This window comes from Salvelinus sp. IW2-2015, unplaced genomic scaffold (assembly GCF_002910315.2).
Source record: "Salvelinus sp. IW2-2015 unplaced genomic scaffold, ASM291031v2 Un_scaffold1381, whole genome shotgun sequence".
Lineage (NCBI taxonomy): Eukaryota > Metazoa > Chordata > Actinopteri > Salmoniformes > Salmonidae > Salvelinus > Salvelinus sp. IW2-2015.
In genome coordinates this window covers 142,532-152,606 of record NW_019942871.1, presented here as the reverse complement: position 1 = coordinate 152,606, position 10,075 = coordinate 142,532, and positions in this window count along the sequence as shown.

Below are 10,075 nucleotides of genomic sequence, written 5' to 3'. Positions count from 1 at the left end.
TAATCCAAAAATTGACAGTAAACAGTAAACATTATACTCACAAAAGTTGGGACCAAATCTCTCTCTCCTCTCTCTCTTCTCTCTCTCTCTCTCTCTCTCTCTCTCTCTCTTTCTCTTCTCTCTCTCCTCTCTCTCTCTCTCTCTCCCTCTAAGGACTTTTTCGGTCCCTGGCTGCAGTACAACTGATACCTGAGGAGGGCGATGATGAATGAGCAGCTGCAGCAGCTACAGAAAGAGCCAGTAAACCTCCACAGGACTCACACAAGAAGAAGAAGAAGAAAGTAAGGACCACAGAGTGAAATAGAACACAATGTTTTATTATTGCTATCTCTTATGGTAAGGATAGATAGAACACAATGTGATCAGGCCTACCACTGTTGTGTCGTCTGCAAACTTAATGATGGTGTTGGAGTCGTGCCTGGCCACGCAGTCGTGCGTGAACAGGGAGTACAGCGATGGACTGAGCACGCACCCCTGAGGGGCTCCAGTATTGAGGATGAGCGTGGCGGATGTGTTGCTACCTACCCTCACCACCTGGGGGCGGCCCGTCAGGAAGTCCAGGATCCAGTTGCAGAGGGAGGTGTCTAGTCCGAGGATCCTTAGCTTAGTGATGAGCTTGAGGGACTATGGTGTTGAATCTGAGCTGTATCAATGAATAGCATTCTCACATAGGTGTTCCTTTTCCAGGTGGGAAAGGGCAGTGTGGGGTGCAATAGAGATTGCATCATCTGTGGATCTGTTTGGGCAGTATGCAAACTGGAGTGGGTCTAGGGTTTCTGGTATAATGGTGTTGATGTGAGCCATTACCAGCCTTTCAAAGCACTTCATGGCTACCGACGTGAGTGCTACGGGTCTGTAGTCATTTAGGCAGGTTGCCTTTGTGTTCTTTGGCACAGGGACTATGGTGGTCTGCTTGAAACATGTTGGTATTACAGATCAATCAGGGATATGTTGAAAATGTCAGTGAAGACACCTGCCAGTTGGTCAGCACATGCCCGGAGCACACGTCCTGGTAATCCGTCTGGCCCCGCAGCTTGTGTATGTTGACCTGTTAAAGGTCTTACTCACGTTGGCTACGGAGAGCGGATCACACAGTCGTCCGGAACAGCTGATGCTCTCATGCATGCCTCAGTGTTGCTTGCCTCGAAGCGGCATAGAAGAGATTTAGCTCGTCTGGTAGGCTCGTGTCACTGGGCAGCTCGTGGCTGTTGCTCCCTTTGTAGTCTGTAATAGTTTGCAAGCCCTGCCACATAAGATGAGCGTCGGAGCCGTGTAGTATGATTCAATCTTAGCCCTGTATTGGCGCTTTGCCTGTTTGATGGTTCGTCGAAGGGCATAGCAGGATTCTTATAAGCTTCCGGGTTAGCGTCCGCACCTTGAAAGCGGCAGCTCCACCCTTTAGCTCAGTGCGATATTGCCTGTAATCCTTGCTTCTGGTTGGGTTTGTACGTACAGTCACTGTGGGGACGACGTCCTCGATGCACTTATTGATAAAGCCAGTGACTGATGAGGTGTATCTCCAATTCATCGGAAGAATCCCGGAACATGTCCAATCTGTGAATGCCAAAACAGTTCTGTAGTTTAGCATCTGCTTCATCTGACCACTTTTTCATAGACCGAGTCACTGGTGCTTCCTGCTTTAATTTTTGCTTGTAAGCAGAATCAGGAGGATAGAATTGTGGTCAGCTTCCCCAAATGTAGGGCGAGGGAGACTTTGAGTGTGGAGTACAGGTGATCTAGATTTCTTCCCCTCTGGTTGCGCATTTTAAGATGTTGATAGAGATTAGGTAAAACTGATTTAAGTTTCCCTGCATTAAAGTCCCTTGCCACTAGGAGTGCCGCCTCTGGGTGAGCGGTTTCCTGTTTGCTTATTTCCTTATACAGCTGACTGAGTGCGGTCTTAGTGCCAGCATCCGTCTGTTGGTAAATAAACAGCCACGAAAAGTTTAGATGAAAACTCTCTTGGCAAATAGTGTGGTCTACAGTTTATCATAAGATACTCTACTTCAGGCGAGCAAAATCAGAGACTTCCTTATATTTCGTGCACCAGCTGTTGTTCTCTTTCTCTCTCTCGGAGGACCTGAGCCCTAGGACCATACGTCAGGACTACCGGGCATGATGACTCCTTTCTGTCCCAGTCCACCTTGCCTTGCTGCTATTCCAGTTTCAACTGTTCTTCCTGCGGTTATGGAACCGCCACCTGTCCCAGACCTGCTATTTTCAACTCTAATGATCGGCTATGAAAAGCCAACTGAATTATTCATGATTATTATTTTGACCATGCCTGTCACTTATGAACATTTTGAACATCTTGCATAGTTCTGTTATAATCTCCACCCAGCACAGCCAGAAGAGGACTGGCCACCCCTCATAGCCTGGTCCTCTCTAGGTTTCTTCCGAGTTTTGGCCTTTCTAGGGAGTTTTTCCTAGCCACCGTGCTTCTACACCTGCATTGCTTGCTGTTTGGGTTTTAGGCTGGGTGTCTGTACAGCACTTCGAGATATTAGCTGATGTACGAAGGGCTATATAAAATAAACTTGATTTGATGTTTACAAATATGCACTGACCCCCCCCCTCCCTCGTCTACCGGAGTGTGCTGTTCTATCTAGCCGGTGCAGCATATATCCTGCTAGCTGAATATCCATGTCATCATTCAGCCACGATTCCGTGAAACATAAGATGTTACAGTTTTTGATGTCCCGTTGGTAGGATATTCGTGATTATATCTCATCTAATTTATTGTCCAATGATCGCACGTTGGCGAGTAATATTGACGGTAATGGCAGCTTTCTCACTCGCCTTCTGTGGATCCTTACGAGGCACCCGTCTCTGTGTCCTCTGTACCTGTGTCTCTTTCTCTTGCCAATAACGGGGATGTTGGCCTTGTCGGTGTTAGCAGTATATCCTGTGCTTTTTGAAGAAAAAAATCTTTGTCTAACTACTAAAGGACACCAATAAAAGAAGAGACTTGCTTGGGCCAAGAAACACAAACAATGGACATTAGATCGGTGGAAATCTGTCCAAATTTGAGATTTTTGGTTCCACCCGCCGTGTCTTTGTGAGACACAGAGTAGGTGAACGGATTATCTCCAGATGTGTGGTTCACACTGTGAAGCGTAGAGAAGGAGGTATGATGGTGTGGGGGTGCTTTGCTGGTGACACTGTCAGTGATTTATTTAGAATTCAAGGCACACTTAACCAGCATGGCTACCACAGCATTCTGCAGCGATATGCCATCCCACCTGGTTTGCGCTTAGTGGGACTATCATTTGTTTCAACAGGACAATGACCCAACACACCTCCAGGCTGTGTAAGGGCTATATGACCAAGAAGGAGAAGTGATGGAGTGCTGCATCAGATGACCTGGCCTCCACAATCACCTGACTTCAACCCAATTGAGATGGTTTGGGATGTGTTGGACCACAGAGTGAAGGAAAAGCAGCCAACAAGTGTCTCAGCATATGTGGGAACTTTTTAAAGACTGTTGGAAAAGCATTCCAGGTGAAGCTGGTTGAGAGAATGCCAAGAGTGTGCAAAGTTGTCATTTAGGCAAACGGGTGGCTATTTTGAAGAATCTAAAATATAAATATATTTTTATTTGTTTAACCCTTTTTGGTTACTACATGATTCCATATGTGTTATTTCATAGTGTTGATATCTTCACTATATTCTAGAATTGTAGAAAGTAGTAAAAATCAACAAAAACCCTGAATGAGTAGGTGTTCTTAACTTTTGACTGGTAGTGTATATCCAGTTTCCTCAGATCTATTATTAAAACTGAGGAGAGTAGTGTTGTTTTCAGACCAGACCTACCGTATCGGTGTATCCAGAACTCACAACATCTGGAGAAGTGTTTACATCTTCGGAAGACTTCTCCCCATCTCAGTTTACAATCCAGGGTTACTCCAAGCAGTTTAGTCACCTCAACTTGATCAATTTCCACATGATTTATTACAAGATTTAGTTAAGGTTTAGGGAATGTATTTGTCCCAAATACAATGCTTTTAAGTTTTTGAAAATTTAGGACTAAATTATTCCTTGCCACTCACTCTAAACTAACTGCAGCTCTTTGTTAAGTGTTGCAGTCATTTCAGTCACTGTTAGTAGCTGACGTGTATAGTGTTGAGTCATCCGCATACATAGACACACTCAAAGCAATTGGCATGTCGTTAGTGAAGATTGAAAAGCGTAAGAACATTCTAGAACACCCTCTGTGTTCTGTTAGACAGGTAACTCTTTATCCACAATATAGCAGGGGGTGTGAAGCCATAACACTTCAGTTCTTTCCAGCAGCAGACTATGATCGATAATGTCAAAAGCCACACTGATGTCTAACAAAACAGCCCCCCCCACAATCTTTTTATCATCAATTTCTCTTCAGCCAATCATTTGTGTAAGTGCTGTGCTGTTGAATGTCCTTCCCGATAAGCATGCTGAAATGTCTTTACTGTAAAAATATCATTGTAGAAAAGTCAAACACACATTTTTTCAAAACTTTACTAAGGTGGTAACAGGCTGATTGGTCGGCTATTTCAGCCAGTAAAGGAGGCTTTTACTATTCTTTGGTAGCAGAATGACTTTTGCCTTCCTCCAGGCCTGATGGCACACACTTTCTAGTAGGCTTAGATTGAAGATATAGCAAACAGGGATGGTAATATTGTCCACTATTATCCTCAGTAACTTTCCATCCAAGTCGTCAGACCCCGGTGGCTTGCCATTGTTGATAGACAACAATAATTTTTTCACCTCTTCCACACTCACTTTACGGAATTCAAAATTACAATTCTTGTCTTTAATAATTTGGTCAGATATACTTGGATGTGTAGTGTCAGCGTTTGTTACTGGCATGTCATCCCTAGCTTGTTTGCTGATTCTTTGTCCTATTAATAGGAAAAAATGATTAAAAGTAGGTTCGGGGTAATAATGCAGTTGGGTTTGATTGAATGAGCGCATTTTTGATTCAAATTTGATGAATGTGAGTTGTAGATTTAGGCAATTTTTCCTAATATTTCATTGAAGAGCTCCACCCTCTCTCCTCCCTCTCAAGTTCTTTGGTGGTCGATTCATGGGGTATCTTGTTTCCTTCAAAAGATGTTTGTTCTTTTTCTTTTTTATATTTTTCAGTTCATCATCAATTTTCTATTTGTAATTTTCCTAGGTTTTTGTTCACAGACTTTACTAGGTGGGTCTAAGGGCCAAACCACCTACACTGTTGTTGTGTTAGTCCCGTACAAGGACTAACTCTCCCCATCGTATGTGTGGCTGTTACAAAAAAAAACATACAATATCACCTCTCTTAATTTATCATTGAGGCATGGGTGCCATAATTAAAATTTCTGGGCCCAGGCTCATCGGAGGGGTCCCCACAACCCAATGCAATAAATTTACTTAGGGAGTTTATATACACCAAGCTCCATAAAATTTTCTAATGTAAAATAAGAAATAAAACCTATGTATAACAATTGGGGGAGGAAAAATAAAGCAATATTACAAAATATTAGGTGGTTTGAATCATGGTTTTTAACAAAATGCAAAACCAATCTGGCATGAACATACCCTCAATTACACAACAACCGAGAATCAAGTCTATAATTCTTTCACTATCAACAACATATGAATCACTACAAAACTTTTTCGATGACCTTGCGTAACCCTACCACCACTAATATATAGGACCCAACTTTAGAAGTATACCATTTGGTTTTTTGGCGCGTAGAAATAAGCAAGATTTAGAATGAGATTATTTCTATTAGTCTTTGGTTTTCAGGAAATTAAAGAATTTAATGAAAGACATGTTTTTAGAATGGCTTTTTTGGATCCTATAGAATTTCTATGGCGCATCACAAGGGGGACTCTATGGTATTGATAGATAGAACACAATGTTTTATATTGCTATCTCTATGGTATTGATAGATAGAACACAATGTTTTATTTTGCTATCTCTATGATATTGATAGATAGAACACAATGTTTTATATTGCTATCTCTATGGTAAGGATAGATAGAACACAATGTGATCAGGCCTACCACTGTTGTGTCGTCTGCAAACTTAATGATGGTGTTGGAGTCGTGCCTGGCCACGCAGTCGTGCGTGAACAGGGAGTACAGCGATGGACTGAGCACGCACCCCTGAGGGGCTCCAGTATTGAGGATGAGCGTGGCGGATGTGTTGCTACCTACCCTCACCACCTGGGGGCGGCCCGTCAGGAAGTCCAGGATCCAGTTGCAGAGGGAGGTGTCTAGTCCGAGGATCCTTAGCTTAGTGATMAGCWWTGAGGGRACTATGGTGTTGAATMCTGAGCTGTAMTCAATGAATAGCATTCTCACATAGGTGTTCCTTTTSTCCAGGTGGGAAAGGGCAGTGTGGGGTGCAATAGAGATTGCATCATCTGTGGATCTGTTTGGGCAGTATGCAAACTGGAGTGGGTCTAGGGTTTCTGGGATAATGGTGTTGATGTGAGCCATTACCAGCCTTTCAAAGCACTTCATGGCTACCGACGTGAGTGCTACGGGTCTGTAGTCATTTAGGCAGGTTGCCTTTGTGTTCTTGGGCACAGGGACTATGGTGGTCTGCTTGAAACATGTTGGTATTACAGAATCAATCAGGGATATGTTGAAAATGTCAGTGAAGACACCTGCCAGTTGGTCAGCACATGCCCGGAGCACACGTCCTGGTAATCCGTCTGGCCCCGCAGCCTTGTGTATGTTGACCTGTTTGAAGGTCTTACTCACGTCGGCTACGGAGAGCGGGATCACACAGTCGTCCGGAACAGCTGATGCTCTCATGCATGCCTCAGTGTTGCTTGCCTCGAAGCGAGCATAGAAGAGATTTAGATTTAGCTCGTCTGGTAGGCTCGTGTCACTGGGCAGCTCGTGGCTGTGTTTCCCTTTGTAGTCTGTAATAGTTTGCAAGCCCTGCCACATAAGATGAGCGTCGGAGCCGGTGTAGTATGATTCAATCTTAGCCCTGTATTGGCGCTTTGCCTGTTTGATGGTTCATCCCAGAGCATAGCAGGCTTTCTTGTAAGCTTCCGGGTTAGAGTCCCACACCTTGAAAGCGGCAGCTCCACCCTTTAGCTCAGTGCGAATYTTGCCTGTAATCCATMGCTTCTGGTTGGGGTTTGTACGTACAGTCACTGTGGGGACGACGTCCTCGATGCACTTATTGATAAAGCCAGTGACTGATGAGGTGTACTCCTCAATGTCATCGGAAGAATCCCGGAACATGTCCAATCTGTGAATGCAAAACAGTTCTGTAGTTTAGCATCTGCTTCATCTGACCACTTTTTCATAGACCGAGTCACTGGTGCTTCCTGCTTTAATTTTTGCTTGTAAGCAGGAATCAGGAGGATAGAATTGTGGTCAGCTTCCCCAAATGTAGGGCGAGGGAGAGCTTTGAGTGTGGAGTACAGGTGATCTAGATTTCTTCCCCTCTGGTTGCGCATTTAAGATGTTGATAGAGATTAGGTAAAACTGATTTAAGTTTCCCTGCATTAAAGTCCCTTGCCACTAGGAGRGCCGCCTCTGGGTGAGCGGTTTCCTGTTTGCTTATTTCCTTATACAGCTGACTGAGTGCGGTCTTAGTGCCYGCATCCGTCTGTGGTGGTAAATAAACAGCCACGAAAAGTTTAGATGAAAACTCTCTTGGCAAATAGTGTGGTCTACAGTTTATCATAAGATACTCTACTTCAGGCGAGCAAAATCTAGAGACTTCCTTATATTTCGTGCACCAGCTGTTGTTCTCTTTCTCTCTCTCGGAGGACCTGAGCCCTAGGACCATACGTCAGGACTACCGGGCATGATGACTCCTTGCTGTCCCCAGTCCACCTGGCCTTGCTGCTATTCCAGTTTCAACTGTTCTGCCTGCGGTTATGGAACCGCCACCTGTCCCAGACCTGCTATTTTCAACTCTTAATGATCGGCTATGAAAAGCCAACTGAAAATTATTCATGATTATTATTTGACCATGCTTGTCACTTATGAACATTTTGAACATCTTGGCATAGTTCTGTTATAATCTCCACCCAGCACAGCCAGAAGAGGACTGGCCACCCCTCATAGCCTGGTTCCTCTCTAGGTTTCTTCCTAGGTTTTGGCCTTTCTAGGGAGTTTTTCCTAGCCACCGTGCTTCTACACCTGCATTGCTTGCTGTTTGGGTTTTAGGCTGGGTGTCTGTACAGCACTTCGAGATATTAGCTGATGTACGAAGGGCTATATAAAATAAACTTGATTTGATGTTTACAAATATGCACTGACCCCCCCCCTTCCCTCGTCTACCGGAGTGTGCTGTTCTATCTAGCCGTGCAGCATATATACCTGCCTAGCTGAATATCCATGTCATCATTCAGCCACGATTCCGTGAAACATAAGATGTTACAGTTTTTGATGTCCCGTTGGTAGGATATTCGTGATTATATCTCYTCTAATTTATTGTCCAATGATCGCACGTTGGCGAGTAATATTGACGGTAARGGCAGCTTTCTCACTKGCCTTCTGTGGATCCTTACGAGGCACCCRGCTCTGTGTCCTCTGTACCTGRGTCTCTTTCTCTTGCCAATAACGGGGATGTTGGCCTTGTCGGGTGTTAGCAGTATATCCTGTGCTTTTTGAAGAAAAAAATCTTTGTCTAACTACTAAAGGACACCAATAATAAGAAGAGACTTGCTTGGGCCAAGAAACACAAACAATGGACATTAGATCGGTGGAAATCTGTCCAAATTTGAGATTTTTGGTTCCACCCGCCGTGTCTTTGTGAGACACAGAGTAGGTGAACGGATTATCTCCAGATGTGTGGTTCACACTGTGAAGCGTAGAGAAGGAGGTATGATGGTGTGGGGGTGCTTTGCTGGTGACACTGTCAGTGATTTATTTAGAATTCAAGGCACACTTAACCAGCATGGCTACCACAGCATTCTGCAGCGATATGCCATCCCACCTGGTTTGCGCTTAGTGGGACTATCATTTGTTTTTCAACAGGACAATGACCCAACACACCTCCAGGCTGTGTAAGGGCTATATGACCAAGAAGGAGAGTGATGGAGTGCTGCATCAGATGACCTGGCCTCCACAATCACCTGACTTCAACCCAATTGAGATGGTTTGGGATGTGTTGGACCACAGAGTGAAGGAAAAGCAGCCAACAAGTGCTCAGCATATGTGGGAACTTTTTAAAGACTGTTGGAAAAGCATTCCAGGTGAAGCTGGTTGAGAGAATGCCAAGAGTGTGCAAAGTTGTCATTTAGGCAAACGGGTGGCTATTTTGAAGAATCTAAAATATAAATATATTTTTATTTGTTTAACCCTTTTTTGGTTACTACATGATTCCATATGTGTTATTTCATAGTGTTGATATCTTCACTATTATTCTAGAATGTAGAAAGTAGTAAAAATCAACAAAAACCCTTGAATGAGTAGGTGTGTCTTAACTTTTGACTGGTAGTGTATATCCAGTTTCCTCAGATCTATTATTAAAACTGAGGAGAGTAGTGTTGTTTTCAGACCAGACCTACCGTATCGGTGTATCCAGAWCTCACAACATCTGGAGAAGTGTTTAACATCTTCGGAAGACTTCTCCCCATCTCAGTTTACAATCCAGGGTTACTCCAAGCAGTTTAGTCACCTCAACTTGATCAATTTCCACATGATTTATTACAAGATTTAGTTAAGGTTTAGGGAATGTATTTGTCCCAAATACAATGCTTTTAAGTTTTTGAAATATTTAGGACTAAATTATTCCTTGCCACTCACTCTGAAACTAACTGCAGCTCTTTGTTAAGTGTTGCAGTCATTTCAGTCACTGTAGTAGCTGACGTGTATAGTGTTGAGTCATCCGCATACATAGACACACTCAAAGCAATTGGCATGTCGTTAGTGAAGATTGAAAAGCGTAAGAACATTCTAGAACACCCTCTGTGTTCTGTTAGACAGGTAACTCTTTATCCACAATATAGCAGGGGGTGTYAAGCCATAACACTTCAGTTCTTTCCAGCAGCAGACTATGATCGATAATGTCAAAAGCCACACTGATGTCTAACAAAACAGCCCCCCCACAATCTTTTTATCATCAATTTCTCTC